The following is a 14,899-nucleotide window of genomic DNA, read 5'->3' on the forward strand; positions in this document are numbered from 1 at the left end:
GTACTTATAGCCTGCAGGTTTATAGTTCCCACAAATGTATACTAAAACCTAATCCTCGCTATAATAGTAATGGGATGGAACTTCTCAGGAGATGATTAGTCACAAGGGTGAACGCTTGTGAATGGGATTTAGAGCCCTTCTACAAAAGGACTCAGGTAGCTCAGTTATCTTTAGAATCATGTGAAGATGTAGCAGGAGCTCACCATTCATGAACATGAAAATGGGCGCTCTTTGGGAATGGTGTCTTCCGGCACCTTGACCTTAGACATTGTAGCCTCAGGATGGAAAGAGACTTTCCATGTTCTATGTGCTTATACCTTAAGGTTTTAGTTTTTCATTCCTGCAGCCCAAACTTAAACAAGAGACACACAGAGAAGTGGCTTCCTTATCCTCATTCTACTTCACTAAGCAAGGTAGGTGAAACACATACTACACATTGCACATCTTCTTTCAAGAGCTGTGCCCTGTTTCCTAATAATATATAGCTAGCTAAGCTGAGTAGAGCTTTCTGGACAGAGGTGAAGTGTATACGACTAATGGATGGTAGACAGCGTAGAGGAGTGAGCCTAGAATGAAAGGCTCCCGTGAAGAAGAGAGGTGCCTGCCTGCCATGACACCGTCACATCTCCTGTAAACCTCAGGGGTCTACACATTCCCGATGGTATGTTACCACTGTGTGTTGTAACTCAGCCCTTGGGATCGAATGGAGTACAGGGAAAACAGCTTTGAGCATCCTTTCCTAACTAGGCAGGAGCAAAGCAGAGGGAGGAAAGGGAGGCTGTTGGAAGACTGGCAGGGGAGCACCAAAAAGCAAGGAGACTGCAGGGTTTCCCTGTGGCTCTGCCTTTCCCAGGCGTTCTTTACTCTCCTGGTGACTGTGGCCAGAACACACACAGTCTGAAGATTAGTCCCCAGTAGTAAAGAGCAGGCCACATTTCCTGGCTGTTCCTGTTTTGCTACCATGATCAAATGACATTCTTGACAGTGTTCTCATCTGGAGAGCCCCTCATGAACTCTAAGCCTTCTGAATCAGTGTGAGAGACTGCATTTTGTACAGTGCCAAGGCCAATTTATCAGAAGTAATCACTGGCTTCCCCAGGACTCCTTCAGAGTGGCTTTATGAATGAATGATCATATCTTCTAAGATCAGGGGAGTTCAAAGCTGAATTTCAGAAACATGCCCAGAGCTATAAACATCACAGAAGACGTCAGGAAGACAGGAAGCTTGGGAAACAGTTTAAAACTGTGCATGTATGATCTCTCTCTAAAAACATAAAAACCTGAAATAAGAAAACACAAATCAACAAAAAAGGAGCTTGTAGAATTCTAGAGAGAAACAGAAGAAGAAAATAGGAATGTTACAAAATGATAGCAACAAGGGAAGCAGAAATAATAAAGAAAACTAGCAATTAAACAAGAACAGTACAGATGAGCTAGAAGAAAGGAACCAGGAGAAATGAGAACAGATTTTATAGACAATAGATAAATTACAGATTTTAAAAGTTTAGTAAAATTAATATCTTAAGGACTTGTTGCCTGAATGAAACAGAAGATGTTAAACTTAATGAAACAAAATCTCTCTTAAAATTAACACTTAAGGTTCCAATTAAAATTTGGTCCACCAAGTCACAAAGCATTGATAGAATTTCCTAGAAAGTACATCTTTTAAAAAATACACACTGTTCTCTACAGAGGGAAAACTAAGAATCAGGAAAACTGAATTTGTACATGTTGTGATTAAGCCTGAAGAATATTAAAAATAATGTGATTGCATGCATGGTGGAAAGGTTTTTTTGCTCTCATTTTCTGTAATAGCGAGGACAACTAGCAGGTGACATTATGGCAGGCCTCAAAATGTTAGAACTATTACAGGGAGAAGAGCAACATCAGGACCCTAGCACCCTTCAAAGCTTCCTTTTGTGTAGAATGTCAGAAAAACAGGCAGTCTTTTTAACTTGTACAAAGTCAAGGGACATGGTCTTCTTGAAAGTTTATTTAAAATACCAAAGTAAACAGGAGACTGGTGACAAAACTAAATTCAATAAAATAGCAAAGAACCTACGATAAGACAAGTTCTAATTTTCATAACAGAATCTTCATAAACCTCGTACCAAAAGATTGTAGGAAAACAAAGTGGGGAAATGGGCTAATTTCTCAGATTCTCATTAGAAAGCCTGACACTCATCTGAAGTGGATATGTCTTGTTTAAAAAGTACCCTTTGTACGATATTTTGCATAATTTTTCCTTCTAGTATTTATCTTTGTAGTATACTACTTTTAAAATTCTTTTTTCATTTTCATGAGCATTCATGTTTTGCCTGCATGAATGTCTGTGTGACAGTGTCAGAGCCTCTGAAACTGGAGTTTCTGACGGTTGTGAGCTGCCATGTGGGTGCTTGGAATTGAACTCAGCTCCCCTGGACAAACAGACTGTGCTCTTAACCACTGAGCCATCTTTTCTGCCCTTGAATGCTACTTATGCTAATACTTTAACAAGTCTTTATGAACACTGCTTTTTGTCTTTTAAAATAAAATAACAGGAATCATTTTAATCAAAACACATGACACAATTCAATCATTATGTATTTATTTTTTGTATGTACATATATACATCTAGAAACTTCTAGAAGACATATACCCAATATATCTATGTTTTTAAATTTTATTTTTCTGATAATTGGATTTGAGGTGAGTTTTATTTTTGCTAATTTTGTAGGGCTTTAAAGGGTTTTCTTTTTTTTTCCTTTTTAAATAGTTTATTTTATCTCTTTAAGTTTACTTCAGGTGACCCATGTTCATAAAAATAGCACAGTCTCTTAAACAAACTAAAACACAGAAGCAAGTAGTAAGACAAATAGGAAGAATTAGGCTGAAACTGCAAAGGGACCAGAGCTCTGAGCATAGGAACCAGCACCCAACCTCAGCTGGTGCTTAAGCAAAGCAAGCGAGGACTCTGAGGTGCACACTTTAGTGTGCAGTCGGACAAAGCTGAGAAGATACTAGCATTGGCTGAATAGCTGACGATTGTCATTCACTGTTTTGTGTGTTTCTTGCAACTCTATTTTATTAGTTTGTTCCTCAGGTGAAACCAGATAAAGGACTGGATGTCAAGATCACACAGCTACTCAGTGGACATTCCCAAATGGGATGCAAGGTCATATGATTCCCGAGCAAGCCTTCTCCAAATCCTGACTTCCAACTTCTCAATGCTAAGAGAACTTCTTTCCTGTTATTCTCTTAATGGCAGGAAAATACTCAGTCACTGCTGTGGAAAAGTTTGTAGCTAAGTACAGCTCAGAATCTTTCAGGCCACAACAGAGCTCTTGAATTCAGTAGAGGATAGGCTAAGCCTGAACATCAAAACACTAAGCCTCTAATTACCTATGGGCTGGTTTTCTGGTACTGAGAGACTGCACACCAGCATATTGTCATGGACAAAAATGCTAAATCAAGTACTGTCAAGAAAAATCATAGGAAACATGGAAAACTATGCAGAACTGTTGCTAATCCTACCCAGTCCTTTCCTTTGTACAGTCGTTTGCATTCTCCTGCCTCTGAAGATTCTGATGCAATTCTAAATGGGAACAACCGTTGTAGAGGAAATAAGAGCTGGAAGCCAATAAAAGCTCTAAGCTACAGTCCATTTAACATTACAACCTCTGTTAAAACCATCACTGTACACTGTACATACCCCCAGCAAGACATTTTACAACTCAGACTTTCTTCTGAAATTTGTATTAATTTCCTTCTACTCACAAGTAAGGATGAACACAATAAAATATCCCTTCTTTGAATAAAAGAGACTCTAGCAGATGTGTAAACATAAGTTTCACAAACTAGAATAATTATTCTTCCTTATATAAACATCAAATTGTCCTTCAGAGAGTTACATGTAGATGTGTATGATGTCAATAACTCTAGTCACTAGGACAGAATTTTGGTACCTCTTCGATTACTTAGCTTTTTCTAACGTAGTATACTCAGCTCATTCATTGTTAACTCAGTCAGTATGAAAAGCCACACAAGATGAGAGTCATGATTTAGACAGAACAAGGTGATTTCTTAAGATTATTAGACAAGAAATGTGAAATACTTAGACATAAATCCCTAACTCTTAAGCTCTACAAAGACAAAGCAGTTGGAATTATCAGGGTAGACTTCACATGTGGGCTGGTCTTTCACTTCCAAATAGGCAGTGGTTAGTTATAGAAGAGGATGTAAAGCCAAGGAGAAAGTCTAACCCAATTTGTTGCTTTTATGTTGCTGTGACCACCTTCCTAACAGACAACACAGGCAAGGTTGATTTTGGCTCATGTTTTTAGAGAGATTTCAATCCACCATGGCAGGGGAGGCATGGCAGAGAGATGCCATCCTCAGGAGGAGGAGCACATGGTGGAGGTTTGCTCACACAGCAGTGAACCAGGTGTTAGCAAGCAGGTATCTCCACTGCCTGCCCCCAGGGACCTAGCAACAGCAGATGTCGTCACTAGCTGCCAAGATGCAACACATACCCATGGTCATGAATCAAGTCCCATGTCCTCCCCCTGTGCATGCACCACATCCTCTTATAATAGGCCATTCCCTCCTTTCCCTGCTCTCCTCTTTCTTCCACCCTCCACTAGAGGAGCCTTTGTATACCCCTTCCCTTAGTAAACCTCCATGTGAGTCTGACTTTATGGCATCTATCATTAGATCATAACACCAGGAAACAGAGCATGGCTGGATCCACTGAAAAGTTTAACTTTCTAATCTATCCCTAGTCATCTACTCTGCCAGTCAGGCCCTACCTCCTAAAGGCTCCACACCCTATAAAATAGCACTGTGAGCTAAAGAACAGCATATTCACAAGATGAGCTATGAGGGCCGTTCCCGACTCAAACCACAGCACACATAAATGCCTGCTTGCTGCTTTGTAGATGTAAATATGTGGAGTGTGGCCAAAAATAACTCCTGGAGCTTCTCCCGTTTCCCACTGCTGTGCCTCTTGAAGAGAAGGATGCCTAAGATGCACCGGCATTAGGTAGTGAGAGAGCCAGGGATGAAGAAAAGGCCTTCCCATGACTTCTTCTGCACAGGCTTTTTTCTTCTATAAACTTTTATTCAGCCATTCAGGCCCCTTCAAATCTGAGTCCTTACTCCACCAAACTTCTAGAGAGCCTCGCTGAATCTCAGGATTGTGTCCTAATGTCTTAGTTCTTTTAGATTTGTCAATACAAGCAATCTGATTTCCTCCTTCACTGTCCCACTCAGACTGCCCAGATCAATGGTATGCCATCTTTTGTACCCTTCATTGAGTAATTTGCTCACTGTCTTAGCTTCCTTTCCTGTTGCCATGACAAAGCATCTTAAGGAAGAAAGGAGTTGTTCTGGCTCATAGGTTCAAAGGCACACTTATCGTAGCAGGGAAATCAAGGCAGCAGGGACTTAGGCAGCAGGTTACCTCACAGCCATTATCAAGAAGCACACAACAGATATAGTATGTGTTATACTCACTCTCATATTTGTATATAGTATGGGATCCCCATCCAGGAATGCTGTAAGTCAGAGAGGGCAGGTCTTTCTACTTCAATTAACTTCATAGAGATAACCTGTCTGAGCCAGCTCTAGTAGACTCTTTTCCCTGGTGTTTCTACACTCCATAAAGTTGACAATTGAGATTAATCATCACACTCCCTCAAAGAGAGCTGACACCAAGTACACTGTCCTTTGTCTACAGGGGTTGTACCATCTTTGGCTCATCCACTTTGAAAATGTTCCTAAGTCCTTAGAGTCTCATTCTCTGCCTGATCTACATGTCTTCCTTTTGACCCTCAACATGACTCTTAGGCCACGTGGTATGCTGGCTTCTGCATCATTCACTTGCATCAAGTCCATTTTAGGCCACGAGAGAGAGAGAGATGCACAGCCTGCTTTCATCAGTGACAAAAGCCACCTGCGTAGCTGAAGAACCCAGAGATTCAAAGGAGCCAACCCTGAATTCGTGGGCTCATCTTCTACATTAAACATATTAAGATGAATTTCCCATCTACCTAGAAATATTTTAAATATTTGGGAAATGGATCTTACCTCACTAAACTTCCTGTTACACAGTAACCACAGAGTATGTTTTGACATATTTTCAAAGAAAAGATCAGATACCTTTAATTCAGTGTCCTTTCTTAAGTTGTGTAAACAAAAGGTTACTTTCACTGTATTTTGATTTCAAGTAAAGAACATATATATCTATTTTTCATTTATTTCTTTGCTATTATGGTGAGGAATGAGTTACCACAAGACAGGTTCCATCATAGCAGGAGGGCACGGAAGATGAGAAGTTGCATAATGACACTAAAAGCCAGAAAAAATTAGGAGCCCGACTTACTGTTACATCCATTGTATCATGAGACCTGCTCACAACCATACTCACAACCATACAGCCTTCCAAGTACTTGAGTGCCCTAAATTCCTTCCAGCAGACCACACCCCTTAAAGGATGTGTGGATCACCCCCAGCAGCTCGGCTGGAAGATTTCTAACACAGAGACCTTTGAGTCATGTGGCAGCCATAGCAACTGGGTGGAGAAACCAGTCTGCCACTGTCACCGATTTTCCAGCTCCACAGGATCCTCAGATCTCTGCCCTACACTTACAGTCTTAGATCTTGTTTCCAAAAAAACAGCTTAACTCACCCTCCCTCCTGAATTAGTCAACACTGCTGGCCTCATCAGCCCTCATTACACCTCTCGGTTTCTTCTTTTTTCCAGCAGTGCTTGAGCACAAGGTTGTCAAAGTGATAATGTTTCTTACTCTCAGCAGCTAAAAGAAAAACTTGAGGACCATGTAAACATGAGGGGACAATAACATTTCCTCTCTGAAAGTTAGGTGTAATGTCAGCACTCCCTCCTGTTAGAAAGGCTCTGCCTTAGGGGAAGTTTCTCATATCTACTAAGTAATGACTATGTCTGGATTTTAGGGGGGCATCCATCAGAAAAAGCAGAATACCAAATGCAGAAAGCAAGGCTCAACAGCTTCAATGAAGAAGCGGCAGAGGACTAACCAACAGAGTCAAAAATCAACAACAAAACAAAAGAGATTATAGTTTCCTTTCTGCTTAATTCATTACACACTTAATTTTGAGATGGACACTTGCCAGCGACATAATTGGTATTTCGGTGGCTTCATTTAATGACCAGAAAAGACCTGAGTTCAAAACCTAAGTTGTCCTCTACTTGAACTCAGAACTTTAATTACGGTATTACTTAATTCCCTTTCTTTCTCCCTAAGATGTGTGTGTTTGCTCTATAGGTGACACAGAGTGCGTCAGACAATGATGTATTTCCTGTTTGTACCTTGGTTCATGGTACTTTGGTCTCCGGCTTCTATTCTTTCATGCGAACAGTGGTTCTTAACCTTCTACATGCTGCAACCATTTAATACAGTTCTCATGTTATGGGGACCACCCCAACCATAAAGTTATTTTTATTGCTACTTCATAACTGCAACTCTGCTACTGTTATGAATTATAATGTAAATATCTGTGTTTTCTGATGGTCTTAGGCAACCCCTGTAGAAGGCTCATTGGACCCCCAAAGGAATCATGGCCCACAGTTTGAAAACTTCTGATTTAAAAGAAAACAATTTCCTGTGCAATGCATATTCATCTGTACTATAAGTAATAAATGTCTTCAACATGCCTTTGACCTTTTCTGAGTTGATTCTCTAAAAATGTGTGGCATTCTTGGCCATCCTGTGTGTTAGCCACAGCACAGTTTACTTTAAACATACAATAGCCTGAAAATCTTTCCAGTCAACATGCAACAAATTATATGATAACCTCGTATTTGTTGAATAAAATTAAGACTAAAATATAGCACTATTTTGGAGATGGTACCAAAATCAAAGTAATTAATATTTTTGTTTCATGAATAATAGGAAATAAATTTTGATATATGTGCAGAAAGCACAGATATGTTGACTAGCTGCATCCACTCTCTAAGCGATACTCTCTAGGACTATATATGAGATACTCTTTCCTAAGAGTGTATCTCTGACTTTGAACAACCTTCTGCTCTGTACGTGGAATTTTCTTCTTAGTCTCTGTGGATTCCTGATTACGAAGTCTTTGTAAATTAAAGCAAGAAATTTCTCTTTGTTTTACCTAATATTTGAAAATGGAGAGAGAGAGAGAGAGAGAGAGAGAGAGAGAGAAACAGAGAGAGAGAGAGAGAGAGAGAGAGACAGAGACAGAGACAGAGACAGAGAGAGGAGGGGAGCCCCCTGGGCCATTGAAAATTATCCTTTCATTCCAGCTGCCTGCTTCAAGTCAAAACATCCCTGACTTCAAAAGCGGGTTAGGCCTTCTTAGGCCATTTTGGTGTCCCTGTCTGGTTGGCCTAGGAGGGACCAGTTATTTGGATAAATTAGTTTCTGGAGCCTGCTGGTCTTCTAGAAGACCTCAGTGTCTGACTGCAAATTAGCTCTATTGAACATGAAGAAATCCCAGGACAGGCTAGAAGAAATAAATGGTGATAAAATCTAATACTACAATGTTTGTAATGTGATTTTATTCTGCTGTGTAGCTTGCTAGCACAGCTAATGCTGAGTTAAATATTTTAAATTTTTAAAAAAAGCGGGCATGAGAGCAGAAAATCAGATCAGTATACAAGTCACAGAAGATTTGAAGTGAGACTTCCAGCAGTATCCTTGTATGAGAACAAACAAAAATATCCCAGCTTTCCCCAAATCAGCTTTATATTTACTTTACAGACACAAACCCACTCCGTGCACCCCTCCTCCACCCCAGGCAGGAAGTCAGGCAGGACATCAGGCTGTAGCTGGGCTGTGACTGCTCAGTGAGGCGCCCCCTGAACCCTGCACACTAACGGTGCCTGAGGAGAGCAGATTCTAAAGCGAGAGGAGCCTGTGAGCCAAAACTAACAAACAGGGCCCCTCAAGCGGAACAATGGTCCAGAAAACTCAGCAAAAAAGAAAATAAACTTCATTGGCAGTTTGTTTTTTGACTGTTAAGGGCTTAGCTACAAGTCTATCAGGGCTTTTAAGAAGGTAAGAAAGTTCACACATATGGCCTACTCACAGCTGCTTGAGAGTTTATAGTAGGAATTTATCATCTTGTCTTGCCATGGCTAATCCACTTTAGGAGATACTTGTGTCTTTTCTTTCCAGGGTAAACAGAAGAGCCACACCTCTGAGAAAGAGAAGCTGTACTTCCTCTCCCACCTCCACAGCCAGGGGCCAGAGTTCAGCCTGGGTGAGAGGGGCTAACTCTCAGGCCAAAGGCCTAATTCTTTCAAAGGGCTTAACAGCTGAGGTAATGAGGGGCAGAAGCAGAGTGGAGCTGTGAATGTTTGTCTAGATTCTATAATACATGCCTGCAAAATTAGCCAGTCCACAAGGCAGTAAGTAATGTTTAATGGATGCTCATTCGGAAACTTAGGTCCTGTGGTTTCCACCTCTGTCCTCAGCTGTAAATAATATTCTAGGCTCCGGACGTCCATGCATCTCAACATGTAGCCATTTGAAAAGTTTTAAAAATAATATTTAATTATAGGCTGGACCTGGTCAGAAGACAATAACCATTTCTCCAGTGATAAATTTGCATAATCATTCTTTAAGAAGAAAACCAACCCTGGTTGCCAGGCTGGGTGACTTCAAGGTGGTTTGAAGGCTACTGCTGCACACTGCTCTTGCAAGGACCTAGGGTGGGTCCCAGCACCCACATTAGACAGTTCACAACTACCTGTAACTCCAGTTGCAGGGGACCCACATCCTCTTTCCTCTACAGGCACCGAATGTGCACACATACAGTGTATAGAAACTCATATAGGCATACCTGGATATACATAAAATAAAAACTAAATCGACAGATGAGTTTTAGTTGTTTAAAAATACTTACTGACAATGATTATTATCAAAATACAGTGTGTGCGTATATAAAAATCCTCAAGAATATATAAAAATTCACTTTATTTTTGAGCTCTAAGCAAATACTACTTAGAATTGGACCAAAGAGAATGTGATATAACTAATTATGGGTGTAGGTGAATAATAGAAGTCAACATATATAGTATAAATAGTTGGTAATAGCACCCAGAAACAATGAGGACTATAAAATTAGTTGAATATAAATAATTCTTTCATTATAGCTTAGATTTATCCTTGATATTGATTAAATTTCTATCACATTAAACCAAGCATAATATCATATCTAATTTGACCAGATGTTGTAGCATACACCTTTGATCTCAGCACTGGGAGGCAGAAGCAATGAGAGCACTCTAAGTTTGAGCCTAGTCCATGTGGCAAGATCCAGGGCAGTCAGAGTTACACAGTGAAAGCCTGAGTCAAGAAAAAAGAAAAAAAAAAGTCTGACTTCTAACAATACAGACAGGCAGGTTGTTAGAAGTTGGAAAATGAATGACAATGTTCTAGGAATATGTAAAGAATCAAGTTAAAATATATTCAAGACAAGATGCAACTTCTTTTGTTAGAAGTGTCTAACAGTAGTGTGCATGGGTAAGTGTCTCAGGTTTGGAGACATCACCAAGATTCCCCTTGCTTATAAAAATCTTTAAAGAAAGGAACATGGATGGCCTCTTAGCACATTTCTTTAAACCACAAAAATCTAAAAGAATCTAAATGTATTTATATATTTATCCCTCTCCAATTAAAATAAAGTAGAGGAATTGCTTTGAGAACCAAAGATTAATACTTTCCAAACTACTGGAAACTATTCCAAACTTCACCAGCAAGACCATGTTTTGCTTTCTCCCTAAGCTGCAGATACTTTCAAAAATTTATTATTATTATTCTTTGTGTACCAAGTAATGACAGAGGAGTTACCACTCTAAGATCAGATTCACGGCTATCCACCTGAGCATCTGTAAACAAGAAAACAAAGGAAAAGAAGCTCAAAAAGCAGCAGGATTATCCCTAAGTTAATTTACAACCTGCCAAGTTTACCTAACTTAATCACAAGCCAGTACTTAATTTTTCTAGACCTTTAAAGAATTAAAGGATTTTTACTATACTTAAGAGCTGGCCAAGGGTTTGAAAGAATGTAAGAAATATTTAAAGTATTTCTAATTTGTAAGTGTGTTATGTGAGCCTTTCTGGGAAACATAGGGAGTTTTCTCCTCTCTGTGAAGCCCACAGCAGAGAGTGTTGGGCACTTTCACTCCTTGGAGATGGAAAAGCCACCTCAATCCTTACCTTCTCATGTCCTCTCTTTCCTCAAACAGGAGGCAATAAATCCTGAGGTCATGAAATCTCAGCCTTGGGAGGATTTCAGAGGCAATCCCAACTCACCTTATTCTCTACACAATAGTCTCCAGAAGGTTGTCACCAGGCAGTAGTGAGTTAGCATAGCATCTGTGGCATCCATCATTAGAGCAGATCCACCTCAGTGACTCACACTTGGTATTTATTCTTTGTCACAATGGGTCCAACCTAAGGACCGGAACAGAGTCTCCAAGAAACTGGTTCCATGTCTTCCTTTAAGGGGCAGTAGTCAAGGACAACCAATTGGTATAATGACTTAAGAATGTACAAGAAATATGTGGAGAATTCACTGTCAATGCCATTTTTTTTTTGCATGCACTTAAAAACATGATTTGGAACAATGTCTCTAACAAACTAATACATAATTTCTTTGCCATTTTGTAGGAGAATTTATTTGTCATTTTAAAATTAATGACAAATTAATAATATAATTGTAAACTTTTTTTTTCCTTTTTAAAAAATTGGATATTTTCTTTATATACATTTCAAATGTTTTCCCCATTCTAGGTTTCCCCTTCAGAAACCACCTATCCTATCTCCCTCCCCCTGCCTCTGTGAGGGAGCTCTCCCACCCACCCATCCCACTCCTGTCTTCTTGCCCTGGCAATCCCCTACACTGGGGCATCAAATCCCCTCAGGCTCAAGGGCCTCTCCTCCCACTGATGTTCATCAAGGCCATCCTCTGCCACTTATGCAGCCAGAGCCATGAGTCTCTCCTTGTGAACTCTGTGGTTGGTGGTCCAGTCCCCCGGGAGTTCTGGGGGATCTGACTGGTTGACACTGCTGCTCCCTCCATGCGGTTGCAAATCCCCTCAGCTCCTACAGTCCCTTCTCCAACTCCTCCATCAAGGACCCGGCACTCAGTCCAATGGTTAGGTGCGAGCATCCACCTCTGTATTTGTCAGCCTCTGGCAGAGCCTCTCAGGAGTCAGCCATATCAGGCTCCTGTCAGCAAGTACTTCCTGGCTTCCCCAATAGCATTCACAATAGAGTTTGGTGGCTGTATATGGGATGGATTCCCAGGTGGGGCAGTCTCTGGATGGCCTGTTTCCCTGTACAACCCTCAAGTCCAAGTGGATCAAGGACTGCCACGAAAAAAAAAAAGATACACTGAACCTAATAGAAGAGAAAGAGATAAAGTAGGAAAAAGTCTCAAACACATGGGCACAGGGGAGAAGTTCCTGAACAGAGAACACTAATGGCTTATGCTCTAAGATCAACAATCAACAAATGGGACCTCATAAAACTGCAAACTTTCTGTGAGGAAAAGACACTGTCAATAAAATAAAACAGCATCCAACAGATAGGGAAAAGAATCTTTACCAATCCTACATCCGATAGAAACCTAATATCCAATATATACAAAGAACTCAAGAAGTTAGACTTCAGAGAACCAAGTAACCCTATTAAAAAAATGAGGACAGAGTTAAACAGAATTATCAACTGAGGAATATCGAATGGCTGAGAAGCACCTAAAGAAATGTTCAACATCCTTAGTCATCAGGGAAATGCAAGTCAAAACAACCCTGAGATCCCACCTCACACCAGTCAGAATGCCTAAGATCAAAAACTCAGGTGACAGCAGATGCTGGCAAGGATGTGGAGAAAGAGGAACACTCCTCCATTGTTGGTGGGATTGCAAGCTTGTACAACCATTCTGGAAATCAATTTGGCAGTTCCTCAGAAAACTGGACATAGTACTACCCGAAGATCCGGCTATACCGCTACTGGGCATATATCCAGAAGATGTTCCAACATGGAGCGCTTCAACGTGTTCATAGCAGCCATATTTATAATAGCCAGAAGCTCGTGAAAAGGTCAGCTTAGGAACATTAGGAAGGTCATGAAGCCCTTGCCCCTCCAGAAGGGAGAGGCCAATTAACATTTCTCAGACCACAGGGCAGGGACTGACCTGTGGGTAAGGACACATTCTGTAGGACTGACTGTTGCCCACCTTCAGACAAGGGAAGTCCTTGTCACTTCATTCCTTAAAGACCAATCAGGTTAAAGGGTGCACTGTTCTGCCAATCATATTGTTGCTGATGCTCTATTCTGCCTCTGGAAACCATATAAAAACTTGCTGAATGGATGTTGGGAGTCACTGCCTCTCCTTTGGGTCTGGGACCACCCCAGTGCACTGGAACAATAAATTCCTCTTGTTTTTTTCCATCGATCCTGGCTCCATGTGGTTCACTCAGGGGCTCCCCAGTAAGCTAAGGGGAAATGACTTGCATTTTCCTGGAAACAATCCAGATGTCCCTCAACAAAGGAATGGATACAGACAATGTGGTACATTTACATAATGGGGTACTACTCAGCTATTAAAACAATGAATTCATTAAATTTGCAGGCAGATGAATGGAACTTGTAAATATCATCCTGAGTGAGGTAACAGTCACAAAAGAACACACAGGGTATGCCCAAGATTCAATTCATAGACCATATGAAGCCCAAGAAGAGGGAAGACCAAAGTGTGGATTCTTCTGTGCTTCTTAAAACTGGGGACAAAATACAGGAGGAAATATGGACACAAAGTGTGGAGCAGAGAATTGTAAACTTGTAAATATGTATGTGAGAGTATGTACATATGTAAGACTTTGTGTATATGTGTGCCTTTAGTATTTATGATTTTCTTTTAAAATGGGTTGAGACTATTATAAGAATTTCAGATCTGGCCTTCCAAAGTAATATCAAAATTTAATCCACTGCTATGGAATGAATCAACAAGGGCCATTCACTATAGCAGAAATGAGTAAAGTTAAAACAACTTTGGGGTTTTTGTTTGTTTGTTTGTTTTGTTTGGTTTTTTTTTTTTTTTTTTTTTTTTTTTTTTTTTTTTGAGACAGGGTTTCTCTGTATAGCTCTGGCTGTCCTGGAACTCACTTTGTAGATCAGGCTGGCTTCGAACTCAGAAATCCACCTGACTCTGTCTCCCAAGTGCTGGGATTAAAGGCATGCGCCACCCCGCCCGGCTTAATTCAACTTTCAAAATCACCAGCACACACTGTGTGCACCAGACTAGTGCCATCTCATGATCTAGTAGAATTATAACTCTCCTTCAATGTCACCAACAGACCTGATGATCATTTGAAACTGTCGTTGGCAACCATTTTGTGTTAAGACAGCATCCTGATTCATAGTTTGAATTAACTCCAGATTTCAAAATGAAAAAAAAATTAAATCAGCAATTTGAAAATATATTTCTTACCCAGGATCCTGTAAGAATGCCTAATAATGAGTCACCAAGTAATAGATATGAGACTACTTTTCTCTTTTATGGAAAAAAAACTAGGGAGACCCATAGGCCTTCCCGGGTTTCGTTTTTGCTGTGCTGCATGAAAGATGTGTGTGCATATCTATCACATCTGTGTGTGCTGCTACAGTGCTTAGGGAAGACACACATGAACCTCTGATGCTCACAACTGAGATATTCCTCTCTGTGTACCAAAAGATGCTGTAGCCATGGATGCAGACCAAGTTCAATAGGAACTATTCAAGAAAACAGCTGCATCTGTACTGAACATGTGTATGCTATCTCCTGTGTCACCATTCTTCAAGCAACACAAAATTTACATATAATTCTCATTCTCCTTGCTATCATAAAAATCTAAAAATTGTTAAAT

This window comes from Mus musculus, chromosome 1 (genome assembly GCF_000001635.26).
Source record: "Mus musculus strain C57BL/6J chromosome 1, GRCm38.p6 C57BL/6J".
Classification (NCBI taxonomy): domain Eukaryota; kingdom Metazoa; phylum Chordata; class Mammalia; order Rodentia; family Muridae; genus Mus; species Mus musculus.